Source organism: Panthera onca, chromosome C2 (genome assembly GCF_046562875.1).
Source record: "Panthera onca isolate mPanOnc1 chromosome C2, mPanOnc1 haplotype 2, whole genome shotgun sequence".
Lineage (NCBI taxonomy): Eukaryota > Metazoa > Chordata > Mammalia > Carnivora > Felidae > Panthera > Panthera onca.
The window spans coordinates 48,286,175-48,306,646 of NC_138347.1; the positions used below are offsets into that span (position 1 = coordinate 48,286,175).

Genomic DNA, 20,472 nt, shown 5'->3' on the forward strand with positions numbered 1-20,472 from the left:
TCAGGTGCTCTGCACTTGTCTCAATTTTCACCCTTTCCTTTTCCTATCATGGATAATGACAGTTCCCAGCGAAGCTCAGGCTACAGCCGGAATGGCAGCTTCTTTGGCTGACATTGAGCAGCCTTTGAAGCCTCATCTCTAGCCATCTTCCCGTATTTCCAATTCGGCCCTACATTGCCTTCTGGGCCAGGCATGCTGGAGTCCTCATTGTCCTTGAAGCACACAGGGAGGGGCAAGGGCAGATTAGTAAGAGCATGAGTTCCAGAGTCACCCACACCAGCTTCAAATCCCAGCTCTGCTGTTTAACTAGAACCCTTTCAGTAAGTTACTTATCTTTTCTAAGCCTTGGTTTCCTCCTTTGTTAATACCAGGAGGCTAGCAGTAATTTGTATCCTTTGAGAATAGGTGGGAGGATAAGATAAGACACTGTAAGTAGAGTATTTTGCAGGTACTTCCTCCATATTAAGCCCTAATCTATGCACACTGTTTAAGTAAATAGTAAACTATATATGTGCTGACTAACAATGCTGCCTCCAGAAATCTCTGGCCTTGCTTTTTTATTTTTTTTGCAACCTCCTTATATCTGGTGATGGATTGTGATGTGACTTCTGTGTAGCTGCGATGCCGACCAGACACTGAATAGTGGTGTCAGGGAGCTAGATGGGGCCTCAAGAGACCATCCAGTGTAGGACCCTGAGGCCCCTCACTGTGTTCGAGTAGATTCTAAGGAGTTACTTGAAAAATCTTTTTAGCCCTTGTGGGGCTTATTATTTTTCTCGCACGGCAGTCTCTGGTTGGCTTTCCCTCCCCAAAGTCCTGTTATTGCTGGTTTATCACATGTTTTTGTCCGCTTTTAATTAGATGTCTTTTTTGACTTCTGTCAATGAGCAACAGTGAAAAAAAGGTTTGAAGCTGGGAATAGAGGAGACTGGCGGTTTAGTTACCACCTCAGTTATGAATCTTCAGGTGAGTCGTCTTCTTCCCGCATTCCTGATCATACTTCATAAGGTCCTTCATGGAATTAACCAGATCATGGGCTTGGAAGTGTTAAAAGCCTCACACAGATTTAAGGTGCTGTCTTTCCTCACCTATTTTGTTTTTGTTGGACTTGGTATAAGACTCATCGTTAAAAGGAGGAGGCAATGTGAGGTCTTCTCATAGGAAACATGTAGATAGTGCTATAGGTAGGCTTAAGGAAAACTAGTCATAAGGAATTTTTGTTATTTTATTTTATTTTACTTTTGTTTTATTTTAAGGTTTATTTATTTTGAGAGAGAGAGAGAGAGAGAGAGAGAGTGCGCACATGTGAGGGAAAGCGGGGGAGGGGCAGAGAGAGAGGGAGAGAGAATTCCAAGCAGGCTTTATGCTCAGTGCAGAGCCTGATGCGGCACTCGATCTCACCAACCGTGAGATCATGACTTGAGCCAATATCAAGAGTTAGATGCTTAACCCACTGAGCGAACTAGGCAACCTGCATTTTAAATAAATAATGAAAAATATAATCACCAAAACAGTTCTAATTTTTTTTCTCCTGTCAGTTTTGGATTACAACAGGATAGGTTACAATTCAAACAAATTAAGTTACAAAGAACACATTGTGCTTCAGAGTCCTCTGAGTAATTAGGAGTCTTTTTTAAGGTAGGAAGCTCTAAGTGGAAGGAAATCTTTGGGTCAAGATTGACTTTTATATTTGCAGTCAAAGGCAGAAAGTGAGTAAATGTGGCTACAGTCATGTTTCTCAATTTTTTTTTAGACCAAGACATAAAAATCTCACATCATCTATTAGTATTTTAAAATAGGTATTTAAAATACATAAATATAATTTATGATATATATGATTTTGAGAGCATCATCTTCATCAGGAAACACTGAACAAGGGACTTCATCTTTCTTTGCATTTATCTCTTTGTAAAATGTAGTATGTAGTAGTTTGTCATCAAGAGCAGAATATAATACCTGGTTTAGGGTTAGTGCATCATAAATACTTTTGAAGTAAGAATAAGTGAAAATTAACAAAAAAGTAAATTTTGGGGGTGCCTGGGTGGCTCAGTCGGTTAAGCGTCCGACTTTGGCTCAAGTCATGATCTCGTGGTTTGTGAGTTCGAGCCTCGCATTGGGCTCTGTGCTGACAGCTCAGAGCCTGGAGCCTGTTTCAGATTCTGTGTCTCCCTCTCTCTCTGACCCTCCCCCCATTCATGCTCTGTCTCTCTCTCTCAAAAATAAATAAACATTAAAAAAAATTTAAAAATAAAGCAAATTTTTAACATTTTGGTCTCATTTATGGAGACCAAAATGTCTATAAATTACCCCATCTAAATTACTTTGGTATGTGACTATAGGAAAAGAAATAAAGTACCAACAGGAATTCAGAAGATATATTGTATTTGTTAAATCCATTGAAGGGAACAGCAAGATTAATATAGTGCCCATCATACTTGACCACCTTTATGTCCAGTCCTTCTTTTTTTTCCTTCCAAATTTTTAATTAAATTCTATTTAGTTGACATATAGTGTAATATACGTTTCAGGAGTAGAACTTACTGGTTCATTACTTAGATATAACATCCAGTGCTCATCATAATAAGTACCCTCCTTAATACACATCACCCATTTAGCCCATCCCTCCTCCCACCTCTCCTCCATCAGCCCTCAGTTTGTTCTCTGTTGTTAAGAGTCTCTTATGGTTTGCTTCCCTCTCTCTCTCTCTTTTTCCCTTCCCATATGTTCATCTGTTTTGTTTCCTAAATTCCACATATGAGTGAAATCATATGATACTAGTCTTTCTCTCACTGACTTATTTCACTTAGCATAATACATTCTAGTTCCATCCACACTGTCACAAATGGCAAAATTTAATTCTTTTTGATGGTTGAGTGATATTCCATTGTGTGTGTGTGTGTGTGTGTGTGTGTGTGTGTATGCCACATTTTCTTTATTCGTTCCTCTGTCAATGGACATTTGGCCTCTCTCCATAGTTTGGCTATTGTTGATAATGCTGCCATAACATTGGGGTGCATGTACCTCTTCCAATCTGTATTTTTGTATAAATGCATAGTAATGCAATTGCTGGGTCATAGGGTAGTTCTATTTTTAACTTTTGGAGGAACCTCCACACTGTTCTCCAGAGTGGCTGCATGGTTTGAATTCCTACCAACACTGTAACAGCGTTCCCCTTTTTTTCATCATTACCAACATCTGTTGTTTATGATCAGTCCTTCTAACTTTGAGCCCCACGACTCTTATTCTACTTGTTCAGAACTGATTTTCAGAAGAACCAGCAAAGAACCAATTATTTGGTGGCTCTGATGCTAGGAATCATGAAGAGATTGGAAGAAACATTGAAAATCATCATTGATCAATACTTCCAACCTTAGCAAATAAGAGATTAACCCATTTTTTTGTATTAAATTTTTTTTTAACGTTTATTTATTTTTGAGACAGGGAGAGACAGAGCATGAATAGGGGAGGGTCAGAGAGAGGGAGACACAGAATCTGAAACAGGCTCCAGGCTCCGAGCTGTCAGCACAGAGCCCGATGCAGGGCTCGAACTCACGGACCGTGAGATCATGACCTGGGCCGAAGTTGGCCGCTTAACTGACTGAGCCACCCAGGCGCCCAAAAGATTGACCCATTTTTAATATCGGAGGACTTTTGGGATCCCTCCCTACCCCATCCAACAATTGGATTGTGGCTATACTTTTAATATCTATTGACTGAGAAAAAAAAAAGACATACTCATACCAGTTCAGGTGGCCTCTTACAATGGCATCTTGATGCAGGGGTCTGTAGCTTACCTGATGATACCACTGTTTTAGATCAAATTTCTCATTTCACAAATGAGGCAATGGGACAGTTTTGATTAAGAAATAGCCAGGATAGGGATGCCTGGGTGGCACAGTTGGTTGAGTGTCTGAGTCTTGATTTTGGCTCAGGGCATGATCCAAGGGTTCTGGGATTGAGCCCTGTGTCAGGCTCCATGCTTAGTATGGATTCTCTCTCTTTCTCTCCTTCTACCCCTGTCCCTTACTAACTCTGTCTCTCTCTAAAAAGAAAAGAAAAAGAAATAGCCAGGGTATAATTCAGAAAAGTACAGGATGTTTATTTATTTATTTATTTATTTATTTATAATTTTTTTTAATATTTATTTTTTGAGAGAGAGATTGACATAGTGTGAGCATGGGAGGGCAGAGAGAGAGAGGAAGACAAAGAATCTGAAGCAGGCCCCAGGCTCTGAGCTGTCAGCACAGAGACTGACGCGGGGCTCGAACCCACAAACAGTGAGATCATGACCCTAGCCGAAGTCGGACACTTAACCGATTGAGCCAACCAGGCGCCCCCAGAAAAGTACAGGATGTTTAAATATAGATCTGGAAATATTCAAAAGTCATGGCCTGTGACTTTGTGCTGCAACGGTAGTGTGTCTGACTCTACAAGTCACAGCTAAATCAACTTGAGATCTCTTACTCAGAGAAACATGTCAGTCTCTTCTAATGAATTTCATGCTTGGAGAAACAGAAATATTATCTTTTTCCCCCAGTTTATTTATTTATTTTGAGAGAGAGAGAGCAAGTGAGCACACAAACAGGGGAGGGGCAGAGAGAGGAGAGAAATATTTCTTTTTCAAGTTTATTTATTTTGAGAGAGAGAGAGAAAGAGAAAGGGAGAGAGAGAGGGTGAAAAAGCAGGGGAGGGGCAGAAAGAAAGACAGAATCCCAAGGAGGCTCCACACCATCACCATCAGCACAGAGCCTGATGCAGGGCTGGAACCTGTGAACGGTGAGATCGTGACCTGAGCTGAGATGGAGAATCAGATGCTTAACTGACTGAGCCACTCAGGTACCCTGAAACAGACATATTCTTGAATTCTTTCCTCTTATGTTCATGTGGCACTTCAGTGTCAAATTCTTCCCCAGCTTCATGGGTATGGCTTGAGAAATCTCTACCCTGAACTGTTGCAATGTTCTTTACCCAATGGAAATCCTTTCATGGGATGCCAGATAAAACACAGGGCACCCAGTGAAATTTGAATTTCAAATAACACATGAAACATATAGGACATATTTATGCTAAAAAAATTTGTTGCTTATCTAGAATTCAGATGTCACTGAGTATCCTATACTTTTGTTGTTGTTGTTGCTGCTGCTGAATTTGGTCTACACCACATTGTCCAAAGTGGTACCAAGTGTTGAAGGGCAGGAACTGGAAATGTGGGTGACATTCTTGCATAGTTGTCAACACTGGTTATTGACATATTTTCTGGAGACCTTTAAGATCTCTGTCAAAGGCTATGAGGCTTGTGTATAGTTTTCTCACGAAGCCTTGCTGTTTTTCATGGACATGTAACTCAACTCAGACACTGGAAGCCCAGCCTAGAAAAATTTACTCTTTCTTCTTTATTCCCTATGTTCATTCTCATTTACCTTGAGGTTTGTCATGACCTTGTGCCCTGCCCTTCTGTAAGGTGGAGGCAGAAACAAAGGTGGATATTTCTTTGGGCTGAAGTAATGACTTTAAGGGTGAATCAAGGGACAGGGGATAGGGTAGGAGGGAAGGAGTCTTCAACTCACTCTGACCCCTCATTTTCTTGTATAGGAGTCAGAGCATTTTCCATGGAGTATAGCGAACTACAAAACTCTCCACTTTTTGTTGTCTGAATGTGAATTTAGAGGAGGCCAGAGTTTTTTTTGTTTTTAATTTTTTTTTAACATTTTATTTATTTATTTTTGAGAGAGAGAAATAGAGAGAGACAGAGAATGAGCAGGGGAGGGTCAGAGAGAGAGGGAGACACAGAATCCTAAGCAGGTTCCGGGCTCCAGGCTCTGAGCTATCAGCACAGAGTCCAAAGTAGGGCTTGAACCTCGAGATCATGACCTTAGTCAAAGTTGGCGCTTAACTGACTGAGGCACCCAAGCGCCCCTAGAGGAGGCTAGAGTTTAGATGCCTATCAGAGATGCCTATTTCTGTCTCTTCTTTTTTTTTTTTTTTTCTTTTTTCTTTTCTTAGTTTCTCTCTCCTGTACACATTTGATTCAAAATAAAATCTGGCATTGGGCCAATTTTTTTTCGCTTATTTAATTTGTAAAATGGGATATTCTAGGATTTTCTTAACTCCAATTGTGAAATCAATGATTTTATTCCCAAACCATGCAGAATACAATGACAAAGCCAAAGAAACAGCCCATTTGAATGAATATTCACATTGAAATTATACCACCTCAGGGGCAAAGCTGGGTAAAAGAATGGCTTTCATAACATATCCTATGAGTTAGAGAGCTTTTGCTTTGTAAGAAGTTGGAAAAAAAGCACTGCAAATTAGGCTACTTGTTGCATGGGATTTTGTTTCTTGCCCAGGAAATGGGATTTTGAAGGTTAATTTCACAAAATTCTATGATGACGAATGCCAAAATTCACTCCCTTTGGTGGTGAGGGTGGACTGTTTAGAATCAGAGCATGTGCAGAAATTAGAAATAGAGCACTTAGTGGTAGGCTCTAACAATTAGAAGAAAATAAGAGCTAGAAAGCAGTAGCATGAGTTGGCTTAAGAGTAGGAATTGCTTAGGGGCGCCTGGGTGGCTCAGTTGGTTAAGCATCCTGATCTCATGGTTTGTGAACTTGGTTCCCACATCAGGCTCTGTGCTGACAGCTCAGAGCCTGGAGCCTGCTTCGGATTCTGCATCTCCCTCTTTCTCTGCTTCTCCGCCTCTCATGCTCTTTCTCTCTGTGTGTCTCTCTCTCTCAAAAATAAACTTAAAAAAATTTTTTAAAAAAAGCATAGGCATTGCTTAGATTTATTGATCTAACATTTTTTAATGCAAGCTTGGTGCTTGAATGAGTAAGGAACTCCTGGTTAGTGAGAAGAGATTGAGAGTAAAAGTGCAAGAAAGTGCTGTGGTAAAGGGATGTGCAGGTACTGAGGGCCAGAGGAGGTGCAGTGTAAATTAGACTGGAAGTTCATGATCAAGAGAAGAGTCACCTCCAAGGCCAAGCCCTTCCAGCTTTCATTTCTCCTTTGTGAGTCTTGCAGTCATGGCCTTGGATTTAAATCAGGACAGCCTTGATTTCTAACATGCTGCTCTGTTGTCAGGCTCAGTGACAGAAAAACTGGGTCTCTGCTTGACTTTTCCATTTATTTTCATCTTTCCCAAGTTTTCAAATGGAAAATTTCAAGAAGGTCCCAAAGTAGAAGAAATAGTATAACATACTTGTTACCTAGTTTCAACAATCACTAACTCATAGCCAATTTTCTTTATCTATTTCCTAACCCATACTTTTCCTCCCCCAAATCATTATTTTTGTGTTAGAATTCTCCAGAGAACAGAACCAGAAGGATGTATGTATATGTATATGTATATACAAATACATGGGGTTGGAGAAAGAGAGAGAGAGAGAGAGAGAGAGAGAGAGAGAGAGAGAGAGATATTAGAGGAATTGACTCTTGCAATTATGGGGGCTGGCAAGTCTGAAATCTGAAGTCCTAAACCAGTAGGCTGGAGACCCAAGGAAGAGTTGATGTTGCAGTTTCCATTGGGAAAACAGTCTGGAGGCCAGATTACTTCCTTTCTCTTAAGGCCTTCAAATGATTAGATGAGATCTCCACTGCCCACCCCCCACCCCCCCCCCCCCCCCCAGTGTGGAGGGTAATCTGCTTTATTCAATGTCTAAATGTTGAATATTGATTCTGTCTAAAAAATACCTTCACAGCAACATCTAGATGGTGTTTGACTAAAAATTGGGTATCATGAGCTTAGCAAGTTTAACACAAAATCAACCATTACAATTTTGAAACTAATTCAAGTCATATTGTTTGGTCCATAATATTTCAGTGTGTATCTCTAAAAAATAAAGATTCTTTAAAAAACTTAAACACAATGCTATTATTACCCCTATGAAATTTAAAATCCTGAATTATTTTTATTTGAATTAAGATCTAAATATTGTCCATACATCGCAATTGTAGATACCACTCAGAACTCTCTATTGGTATATGTGTTCTCCTTTTACCTCTGTTTTTCTTAAATTTATCTGTTGAAGAAACTAGTTTGTTCTGTATAATTTTGCATCATCTGGATTTTACTGTTGTATCCCTAAGATATCATTTGACATGCTCCTCTGCTCCTGAATGTCCTATCAATTGGTAATTATATAGAGAGGCTGAATCACACCGAAGCTAATTTTTTTTTTTTTTTTTTTGCAAGAATACTTCAGGCACACCTTGTCAGGTTATCTCTCTGGGATGTCAACCATTTTTTTAAAAATTTAAATCCAAGTTAGTTAACATAGTGTAATAATGATTTCAGGAATAGAATTTAGTGATTCATCACTTATATACAACACCCAGTGCTCATCACATCAAGTGCCCTCCTTAATGCCCATCACCCATTTAACCCATGCCCTCACCCAACACCCCACCACAACCTCAGTTTGTTCTCTGTATTTAAGAGTCTGTAATGGTTTGTCTCCTTCTCTGTTTTTATCTTATTTTTCCTTCCCTTCCCCAATGTTCATCTGTTTTCTTTCTTAAATTCCACATATGAGTGAAATCATATATTTGTCTTTCTCTGACTGACTTATTTTGCTTAACACAATACACTCTAGTTCCATCCACGTTGTTGCAAATGGCAAAATTTCATTCTTTTTGATCGCCGAGTAATATTCCATTGTGTGTATATACCACATCTTCTTTATCCATTCATCAGTCGATGGGCATTTGATCTCTTTCCATACTTTGGTTATTGTTCATAGTGTTGCTGTAAACATTGGGGTGCATGTGCCCCTCCGAATCAGCATTTTTGTATCCTTTGGATAAATACCTAGTACTGCAATTTCTGATTTATAGGGTAGTTCTATTTTTAATTTTTTGAGGAACCTCCATACTGTTTTCCAGAGTGGCTGCACCGGTTTGCATTCCCACCAGCAGTGCAAAAGGGTTCTTTCTCTGCGTCCTTGCCAATATCTGTTGTTGCCCGAGTTGTTAATTGTAGCCATTCTGACAGGTGTGAGGTGGTATCTCATTGTGGTTTTGATTTGTATTTAGCCATCTTTGTTTATTAGTGGCTGAGTTTATTAATTCATTAGGGCTTGTGAATTCTAAATTCTATCACTTCTTCTGCATTTACTAGCTGAAATATTTATATAAAGAGGAATTTCCCCCCATTAACTATTGAGGTATAGTTCTTCCTAATTCTTTAAAAAAATTTTTTTAATGTTTATTTTTGAGAGAGAGAGAGAGAGAGAGAGCACAAGGGGGAGAGGGGCAGAGAGAGAGAGGGAGACACAAAATCAGAAGCAGGTTCCAGGTTCTAAGCTGTCAGCACAGAGTCCAACACTAGGCTTGAACCCGTGAACGGGGAGATCATGACCTGAGCCGAAGTCGGACTCTTAACCAACTGAGCCACCCAGGCACCCAGTTCTTCCTAATTCTTCATTCCAGCATTTCCCAAATTGGAGTTGATAGTTCCTAGGCATCTGCCGACATGTTCTTGTGGGCAGAGAAAGAGGTCTGTAAACTTTCTATTATAATAATCTAACTCTGCACTTTCATTTCAACAAGAACTGAGAAATATTATTAGCATCTCCTAGATCACCTGCATACACATCTTATATCGGAGTTCAACCAATGATATCAGTGCTGCAGCTTACATTTCTATTTAGGATTGTGACAGGCAAGAAGCACTGCTTTAATTATCAAGGGTTGATGCATAAAGAATATGGACTTAACATGCCAAACAGCCTTTCAGTGGAATTTAATTTGAATAGAAAATTGAGTCAACTGGGGGACAAAATAATATACATGTTCTGAACCAAAAAGAATATACCCTGGAGCTGTCAGTGTGATAGTCATGCCGTGAAAGTCCATTTATTTTAGCAGAAGTAATTATTATATTTTATTTGTTTATTTGGTTGTGTTGGTTTTGTAGTTTTTCTTATATTTAATTTGTAAATTGGTTTATTTTTATAATTGTCCAAATATATATTTTTACTATGTAAGAAAGTTTATAATAAAAACAATTTAAGGCAACATAGTGGCTCTGGAAAGAATTTTTTTTTTTTTTTTACTTTTAAAATGTCTGCATATTACTCGAGTTTGAGAAACACTGCTTTGTCCCATTGTGGCTTTCATAAGCTATTAGTGAATCTCACTTTCAGTGTAATTTGTCTTGTTAAGGAGTGACTCTCTTGCTGAGGGTATTTGGAATCCAACAGTGTGCATCTAGAGACCGACACCCTGGGAGACTCCAAGGAAAGACTTGTACTGGGGAAAGGGTGTTTTGGGGCCCTCTGCCCTTCCTGACAGCATTGTAAACCACCAAATGCAGGCAGCTGCTTCCTTGTGTATTGTTCACTGGAGCCTTGTAAGGTCTGGTAAATGGAGAATCTTAGGCCGTGCCTACACATCACCAAAACAACTCTTTGGAAAGATAAAAAGAAAATAATAAAAACCACCTAAAGCAGTCTTCTGCAACTTAAAAAAAATTTTTTTAAGCGTTTATTTATTTTTGAGAGACAGAGCGTGAATGGGGGAAAGGCAGAGAGGGAGGGAGACACAGAGTTCCAAGCAGACTCCAGGCTCTGAGCTGTCAGCACAGAGCCTGACCCGGCCCAAACCCACGAACTGTGAAGTCATGAGCTGAGGTCAGATGTTTAAGGGACTGAGCCACCCAGTCATCCCAGTCTTTTCCAACTTTAATGTGATGATGAATTCCCTGGGGGATTTTTTTTAAAATGCAGATTCTGGCTTAGGTTGGGGGTGGGACCAGAGAAGCTGCATTTCTAACCCTTCCAAGTGGTGCTACCCCTTACCCTGTGTATTAACTATTTTGTTGATATGTCCCAGTCATTTTACTTGATTTTCCTTGGAGAATACATGTCAAGTTCTCAGTACAGTGTTTGAGACAGCCAGCATTCAGTGAACGATTCTTGTTATGGTTGTAACAATTAGCTTTTGAGGTGTGGAGGGCAGAAATGATGGAAGAGAGGGTGAGGATTAGAGGTGGACAGACTTGAGTCAAGATTCCGGTTTTTCCACTTACAAGCTTATGGACTTGGGAAGTGAGTTAACTTTTCAAGTCTCTGTCTGGTTAAATGATTCCTCTCATGGAATCGAGAGGACTTTATTTTGGTTCCTAGAGTGGTGGGTTCTCTAAGGGGTCATTTTTCTTCCATTGTCCCTTTTGGACATAGACTTGGGGTTGAGTCTTGGGTTCAGTCATGACCCTATAATCACATTACAGTTCTTATGAAAGGCACCTCTTTGCTATTATCTCTAACACAGTGATAATAATTATGGGATTAAATTCATTGGTGCGTGTCAGGTGTGTTGGCATAGAATAGGAACCCTGTCACCATGAGCCTTTCTCTCCACTTCACTTCACGTTGTGGTTGGTGAGGCTGACTAACCTTAGATGGCAGGTTTATGAGAAGGGCCCAATGCTTTCAACTCTGGCTAACTAGAATCATCTGGAAAGCTTACAAAATGAAAAAAGAAAGAAAGAAAGAAAGAAAGAAAGAAAGAAAGAAAGAAAGAAAGAAAGAAAGAAAGAATTCCCAGGCCTCACCCTCAGACATTCTGATTTAATTGTTCTGTGTGGGAACCAGAGGCTCTAAGTGTTTTTCTCGTTCCCAGATGGTTTTGCTGTGGTAGCTGTGTGGAGAACCACTGCTCTAGCAGACATTGAAACCCTGATCACCATCACCGGACCCTGAGCATTCCTCCTAACTTGCATGGACCAATCACACCTCTTCCACCTCCACTCCAGCCTTTCTGGTTGTTTCTTCTTATTCACTTGTCTAATTTTTATGCATTCCTGCAACTCCACTCCTACTGCTGCCCCTCCCTTGGCACATTGGGGGTAGCACTTCCGGAGCCCATCACAAGCAGGCAGGACAGGGGAGATTAGGCTTGTGGTGCCTCCTGACCCCGCTCTTCACATCCTGGACATGCACAGAAATCACAGTGGGCACCAGCCTGAGGAGGAAGGATAGCCGTCTGGAGAGCTTTGAGACATTTATACAGTACCTACTATGCGGCAGGAACTTTACTAGCGTTAGGTCAGTTTATCCTCAGCTTTATAAAGTAGTTCTATTAATGGAATAATTCCCATTTTATAGAAGAAACTGAGGCAAAGTTAAATAATATGCTTCAGATCAAGCATACAGAGGTGAATCTGGCCTTTGGATTCAAGTAGTCTGATTCCAGAATCTGAGTTATTAATCCCCTGGGGGCAGATTTTAAAATGCTGATGCCCGGGTTTACCCACACTAATTGAAGCAGTTCTAGGAGTTGAGATCAAGGCATTGGTTGCTTTTTTTGTTAGGTCTTCAAGGGATTCTATATACAGCCAGGATCAGAAGTAGACATCACTATGCTTTTGAGCCTCCCTCAGTGACATGGATCCTGCAAGTCTGTCGAAGCCTCCTTCTATTACTGTTCTCTTCTTCCCCTCTGTCAGTGATTTTTAAAAATGTTTTTGTGATTGTCAGAAGCCCTTATTGTGACTGGCAATCCTAAGGGGGTGTGGTCAGTTTTGGCCTTAAAGATGTTCATGCCCTAATCTCTAGAAACCCAGAAGATGTTACCTTACATGTATAGGGGTGGCAAAAGTTGACTTCTACCCGTGTTGGTTTTTCAGCTGGGACTCTAACAAAAAGACAGATAACAAGAAGAAAACAGTTTTTTAACCTGTGCAGTGCACATCACTCAGGAGAAACCTTAATGAAAAGTAACTCAAAGCAGCATCTTAGAATTCTGGCTTATGTACATCTTTAACAAAGAACAAGAAATTTGTAGAGAAAGGACAGAACAAAGTAAATCAGTTTTAAGCTTCCAAGGACAGAAAACCATGGGAAGATAAATATACGGGAGGGAACTAATGGAATAAGTTTTGTTTGTGGATTTCTCTGGTGCCATCTCTGTGCTGATAAGCATCTGTCTCCAGTGAAAGGGGAATTTATAACCTGTGTTTAGTCAGTAAAAGGGAGGATATAGAGAGTTTTCCCTGCATTCTTAATTGCCTTCAGCTCGAAATAATTTTTATGTCAAAGAGACATATTTTGGGGTGGCACATTCTGGTTTCCTTCACATGGTAAAAGGTGTTTGGAAGATCTGATTAAATTAAGGATTTGGGGATGAGGAGATGACTATGGATTATTCAGGTTAAGCCCAATGTAATCACAAGGGTCCTTATAACAGTAACGCAGGAGAATCAGAATCAGGACAAGTGGCAACAGGAGAATGGGGTCAGCGTCAGTGAGAGAGAATGAGGTCTGAGTGAGACTCATTTCAGACTTTTGACCTCCAGAATCGTAAGATGTTGCAGTAATTTGTTAAAGCAACAACAGGAAACTAAAACAAGGTTATTATGGTGTTGCAGAAAGAAAACCGCCAATCTGTACCCCAGAGATTTGGGTTGCTTTTCTGCCTTGTACCACTTATTGGCGACAAACATTCAGGCAAGCTGCCAAATGTCTAAATGCCTCTTTTGCAAAATGGAACCAGTAAAAATGTATATATTTGAGGGCAGGACTGGGCCAATGGTGTCATAAACTTTACATGTGTTCCCTACTGTAGCCTTCATCTTTGAGCTTAGCTCAGCCCAGCCTAGCTCAGAACTTCAGAAGTGGAACCACTGTCCCCACTGCCCCAAACTGAGCCTGAGCGCTCTTATTGCTTTGCGTTATTTTCTCAAGAGCTGAAATTACCCTGTTTCTTTCTTTACTTGTCAGAGGCACTTGCCAAAATCAGGAGTCATTATTTCCTATGTTGCACCTATCTTTTTTGGGGGGCCTATTTTTAAAAAAATAGTAATTAAAATAAACAATGAGACATACATTTCCTGACACCAACAGACAAAGACACAGAAGAGTTATTCTGCCATTTCCTCCCCTACATCAACAAAATTGCACAATGTTTAGGTGTCACTATACTGGTTTCAGCCTCTGCTTGTTTTATTCACTTATTTTTCCAATAGCTGGTTTTGAACATGACTTGTCCTCCCTCACCACCACTTCCATTATTTGAGGGTGGCATTATGCCCACATTATCCATCTTTTTCAAGATGGGAAGGTGTGCTATATGGATCATAATTTGATTGCACCTGGTCCAAATATATAGTTGGCAGTGATGATATCCAATGCTAAGTCCTTGACCTCGTGTATGTCATATTTAATGTCAGGCCCTTCTTTTTCCTTAGTAGTAATATAGAAAACTTGGAAGATTTTTGCCTAAAAGGTCATGAGAATCTTGCAAACTGTATTTTTCCAAATGATGGTTGTTTTGTTTTATTAGTTGCAATAATGTGTACTTTATCTTTCTGAAAAAGGCACTCATAATCTTGGTTGGACTTATTTTGAGACAATATGTAACAGTTAAACTTGTTACATTTCTCTTTTTTTTTCAATAAAAAAGAAAAAAAATCATTTTCATGTTAAGGGGATTTGACCTAGGGTCTTCTAAACCAGTACTGCTTAATTGGGGAAGGGAATATAATTTTGCCCCTCAGGGGACTTTTATCAATGCCTGTAGATATTTTTGATGTCACAACGAGGGGAAAAATTCTGCCAGAATCTAGTAGGCAGAGGCCAGACATGTTGCCATCCTACACAGCACAAGATGGCCCCACATAACAAAGAATTATCTGGCCTAGAATGTTAATAGTGCCACTGTTGAGAAATACTGCCTTAGACCAGTGTTTATCAAACTTTAATATGCATGTGAATCACCTGGGAATCTGACTAACATGAGGCCCTCGATGGATAGAGATGGACCTGGAACACTTTGGTTGTTTCATAAATATTAGTTGAAAGCACGGATCGATAGATGGAGAAATGAGGGAATGAATGGACAAGCAGGCAGCCGAGAGCACTAGTTATTATTTCCATACATATCTCTGAACAACCTTAGAGGCACTCATTCCAAAGAAAAATGAATTCTTTTCTACAAGGCCAGCAATTTGCCAAAAGCCTTTCCCAGGGTGCCACAGACTTCCTCAGATTAAAAACAGCTTCTTTTCTCTGATGTTTCACACTGTCCCTTCTGGCACAGGGTAAAGGTTCAGTCGTTAGTTATTTGGGGTGGTTACTAAGGCTGGATGTGTATTGGATACAGTGGGAAAAAGCCAGAGGCCCAAGCCCTTGCCCTGCACCTGAACCTGCCCCAGGGGAAAAAGATCCAGATGGAATCATATTCATGTGTGTGTAGGCAGCAGGGAGAAAGGAAGAAATGAATAACCAGAATAAGTTTTTAGAGGAAAATCTGGTTAGAATGAATTTTGTAGAATAGCCTGGTGGGGAAAGGACATCTACCAGTGGGCAACTTGTGGCAGAGACGTGGAGAATGGCATGAGTGTGTACTGTGTAAGCCTGTGAACTTCAGGAACTCAGGGATCTGTTAACGCTAGTTGGCAAATCATTTCCTTTTTACATATTCGTGGCTTTCTGGGCTCCTATTGATTACCTTCTGTCTGCCACTCCTCCACACACACAAATACAAACAAAGCCAAAATTTGGAACCTGATCCAGAAGTGCCTCTCCTTCCCAAGATGGTTTCCATGCTGTTGACGGCTATTTGCTTAGAATCCAGACACATCACTGCTGGCCTCCTGAGAATTGGTTGTGGTAGGCAGACGGGAGAAAAGGAAGGGAAGAGCAGGATGTAGGAAGGTGGGTAAAGAAGAGGTGAGGCAGCCAAAGCCATGAGAATGTGGCCACAGGGTGTTCTCTGCAGATAGGCCAAGGATTCATCCAGATGACCTTGTCAATAGAGCTCTTAACAATAGCAATTCTTCTGGTAGAAGGTTTGATGCAAAGGAACATGTCAACATTGTTGATTCAGGTGTGGTCATTGCAGTTTGGTTATATACGCTTAATAGTGAGTCTAGGCCACCAGGTGCCTGTGCCTCTGCTCTGAACCACAGTGACAGAGCTTTCTTTTGTGGGTAGGGAGTGGATAGCAGAATACTGGGGTGGAAGTCATGTCTTTGTTGAAGCAGTTCATCAAGATGGATGCATGTTCGCCATTCTCCTTGGGATTCCAAGAGATTCAAGTTTGCTATGATGCAGGTTTAGTAGGGAGTGCTATTTCTATTTCACCAGAAATGGTGGTGAGACTTTGAGTAGGATGATGAGTTTTGGTTTCTTGTATTTTGGGTTTTTTTGAGAGAGTGCGTGAGCAGGGGGTGGGGAGGGGCATAAAGAGAGGGAGAGAGAATAACAAGCAGGCTCTGCACTGTCAGCTCAAGGCCCAACACTGGCCTCGATCTCATAAACTGTGAGATCATGACCTGAGTCAAGATCAAAAGTTGGACACTTAACCAACTGAGCATGATGGGTTTTTAAATGCAACATCAAGTACACAATTTATGGAAGAAAATATGTATGTTAGATCACATGAAAATTAAAAATTCCGTTTCTGTGAAAGGCGCTTTTAAGAAAAGGAAAAGACAAGTCATAGACTGAGAGAAAATATTTGCAAACCATACATCTGATGAAGAACTAATATATGAAATATACAAAGAACCCCTAAAGGTCAATAATGAGAAAACAATTAAAAAGTGAATGGAAGATCTGAACAGACACCTCAGAAAAGGAAATATCCAGATGGAAAATTATCATATGAAAAGCTCCTCAACATCATATATCATTAGGGAACTGCAAATTAAAACAACAATGAGATAGCACTACGTACCAATTAGAATGGCCAAAACCTAGAACACTGACAATAACAAATGCTAGAGACAATATGGAAAAATAAGAACTCTCTCGTTTGTTGCTGGTAGAAATACAAAATGGTGTAGCCACTTTAGAAGACGACTTGCCAGTTTCTTACAAAGCTAAAAATAGTCTTAACCGTATGATCCAGGATTGTGCTCCCAGGTATTTACTCAAATGAGTTGTGGCTACTCAACTTTCATCAGTTATATTTATTACAAATATCTTCTATCTCTTTTATGTGTCTTTTAACTTTATTTATGGTACCATTGTGATAGAGGCATTATAGAGCCAGGGCTAAGTATCAATGCCAGCTCCATATGTATCCCTTCCATGACCTTGGACATTTTAGTTCATTTCTAACTTTGCCTCAATTTCTTCATCTGTAAAATTTAGGGGTGAATTTTGCTGCATGTAAGTTATACTTCAGTGAAACTAATTGAAAGGAGAAACAGGGACTCCTTCTGCCCTTTCTTCTCTCCTGCAGCCTAGAACATGATTGTGATGGCTGGAGCTTTGGTAACTATCTTAGATTATGAGGATAAGGCCCATATTGAAGAGAAGGAGTAGGGAAACTGAAAGAGACTTTTATACATGATAGGATTTCATTTCCATATCACATAAAACAGTTATGAAAATAGAGTATTCAGGGATGGGATGGTGGATCTACAAAGTTGCCAGCAAAAAATATTTAAATCTATTTTATGTAACAAAAAAAAATCTTAAAACTTGTAGATGTCAAAATAATAGCTAACATTTATTGATTGCTTTCTGTTTACCAACTACCCTTCAAGTAAGTACTTTGCATTTTAACTTATTTAATCTTCACAAGAAACCTCTGAAATACTTTTATCACTTTGATTTTATAGATGGAGAAAGTTATTCAGAGATGTATCAGTTTGTTTGTGCATTCACTAGTTGGGCATTTAGGCTGTTTCTGGGTTTTGGTTATTATGAATAAAGCTACTGTGAGCATTCATGTACAAATCTTTGTGTGGACATAATTTTAATTTCTCTGGGATAAATACCTAGGAGTGGAATTGCTGGGTCAAATGATAAGTGCACGTTTAACTTTATAAAAAGTGACAAACTGCTTTTGAATGAGGCTATACAATTTTGCGTTCCCGCTGGCAGTGTATGAGAGATCCAGCTGGTCCACATCCTTCCTTGCCAGTGTCATTGTTATTGTCAGTCTTCTTAAATGTAGCCATTCTGGTGAATGAGGATTGGTATTTGTTATTTTAATTAGCATTTCCCAAATGATTAATGATGTTGGGCATTGTTTCCTGTGCTTCTTTGGCATTCATATATGCTTTTTGAAGAGGTCAAATGTATCAGCCCTCTCCTTCATTACTTTACTTTATGTATTTTGTTAAAAAAAATCCTTTCTTATCCCAAGGCCATAAGGATATTTTCAAATGTTTTCTACTAAAATTTTAACATTTTATTTTCACAATTAGGTCTTTAAACCACCTGGAATTTATTTTTGAATCTGGTACAAGGTAGGGATCTAGTTTGATTTTTATTGATAACTAGAAGACTCAATTGTCAAAACACTATTAATTTTTTATTGTTGGTAATTTGTGTTGTTATTTTTGCCACTTACTAGCTTCCCATATGTGTAGGGGTTCCAGTTGTATTTTCTATTGTCTTCTACTCCCACGGTAAGAGTGACTTCACTATCCCCTGTAACTTTCTGCCATTTCTTATGTCTAGAGTGCTCTTTCCTTTCAGCCCCACTTTCAAAATCCTACTCATTCTTCAAAGTTCAGCTCAAATGGTTCTTATAGTCTTACAGGATCTTGGCATAGGCCTGTCTCACTCCTGTAAATCAAATGAAAGGACTCATCATACCCCTGGTGTTTTATTCCTAAATCTTGGCTCACCTCTTTGGTATCACAGTCATGTGTGTTTTTTCTGCTTTGTTCTGCCAAACTGTAAACACGTATATGTTGCTGATGTAGACAGAATAATGTCCCCACCACATTCTGATTCATGGAACATGTGAATATATTACATGGCAAAAAGGATTTTGCAGAGGGGATAAAGTTAGTGACCTAGAGATGAGGAGATTATTCTGGCAGGCCCAGTCTAATCACCTGGGTTTTTAAAATTGGAGAACATTTGCCAGCTGAGTTGTAGCAGCCATGAAAAATAGATATACTTGCTCACCATAGAGTCTCCTATAACCTGAAAAAGATTGTTAGATGTATGTGAAGTACTCAATCATTGTTCATTGACTTGAATTGTGAATAGAATGATTTCTTTAGGTTCTTACCACATCACTGATACTTATCTCTAGCATCTAGACCTTTGTCAAATGAAGTCATTGCAGACTACTCAGACCAGCTTTCCTTTTGGTTCGCATCCCTGTGCACTCTGACTCTGACTCCAAGAGTGCTGAATATTCAGGCTATGTGCAAAGTTTCACGTCCTTTACATGTGCTGACAACTCAATGGTAGAAAGTCCCAGAAGGAGAAGCCCTTTCCTTATGGTGTTTAACCTAGTCACAGGTACTCAGTGAGTACTGATCGGGTCATTTTGAAGTCATTTCTAGTCTTTGCCTTTATGTAGGGGAACAGTATGAGATTTGGAATGAGATATATAAGGACCTTGGAATCCTGGCTCTGGCCTTCACTCCTTTATGACTTATAGTAGGTCAGTAAATCTCTTGGAATCTCAGTTTTCTCACACCTATGGTGGAAATAATAATACTTTCTTTGTTGTCTCAAGGATAGAATAAACAGATGTGTGAGAAGATATTAGCACATAGTGGATGTTCTATGAATGCTAGCTTCCTTCCCATCTCAGGTGCACTACTACTAACAAAAATAGTCCAAGCTTTTATTTACTTGGAAGAGTTCATTACAGGCAGGTAATACAACATGACATTTGTTCTTACTTTCTGTTTGTTGGTTTTATTTTTTAATGCATATGTATTTGGATTAGCTCACCCTAGGTCATTTTTTAAAATGTAGAGTTCTGGGGTGCCTGGGTGGCTCAGTCGGTTAAGCGGCCGACTTCAGCTCAGGTCATGATCTCGTGGTCCATGAGTTCAAGTCCCGCATCAGGCTCTGTGCTGACAGCTCAGAGCCTGGAGCCTGTTTCAGATTCTGTGTCTCCCTCTCTCTGACCCTCCCCCATTCATGCTCTGTCTCTCTCTTTCTCAAAAATAAATAAACGTTAAAAAAAAAATTTAAAAAAAAATAAAAAAATAAAATGTAGAGTTCTGTTTGACATTCTGGATTTTTGGTTAAGAATAGCCCATTTGACATGGGTGGGTTTGATATTTCAAGATTGACAGGGGTATGGGTGTAAAAGGCTGGGGTATAAAAGAGATCAAAATAAAATAAAATATCTTAATAATATATGATGACATAAAATAAAATAGAATGACAGCACCCTAGAATGGTTATTGTCTTCTCCTGGAGCCAGATTATCATTCTGGCCTTGGGAGCAGCTGTTGAGCCACCCACCTCTGTTCAATATGAAGCCTGATGTGAGCAAACACATTAGGGCTTATGACACTGATGGGAAACAAATGGCCCCTGGGGTATGGTTATAGGGAAGTCACATTTAAAAATTTTTTAATATTTATTTTTGAGATAGAGAGAGAGAAAGACAGAGCATGAGTGAGGGAGGGGCAGAAAGAGAGGAGACAGAGAATCTGAAGCAGGCTCCAGGCTCTGAGCTGTTAGCACAGAGCCTGATGTGGGACTCAAACTCATGAACTGCGAGATTATGGCCTGAGCTGAAGTCGGATGCTTA

The 20,472-nt window shown here is 39.7% G+C and overlaps 1 protein-coding gene across 1 annotated transcript in view; it reads left to right on the forward strand.

Moving 5' to 3' along the window:
• The window catches only part of TMEM45A (transmembrane protein 45A), a 75,381-nt gene that overhangs the window by 29,798 nt on the left and 25,111 nt on the right, over positions 1 to 20,472 (forward strand). The window lies entirely within an intron of this gene.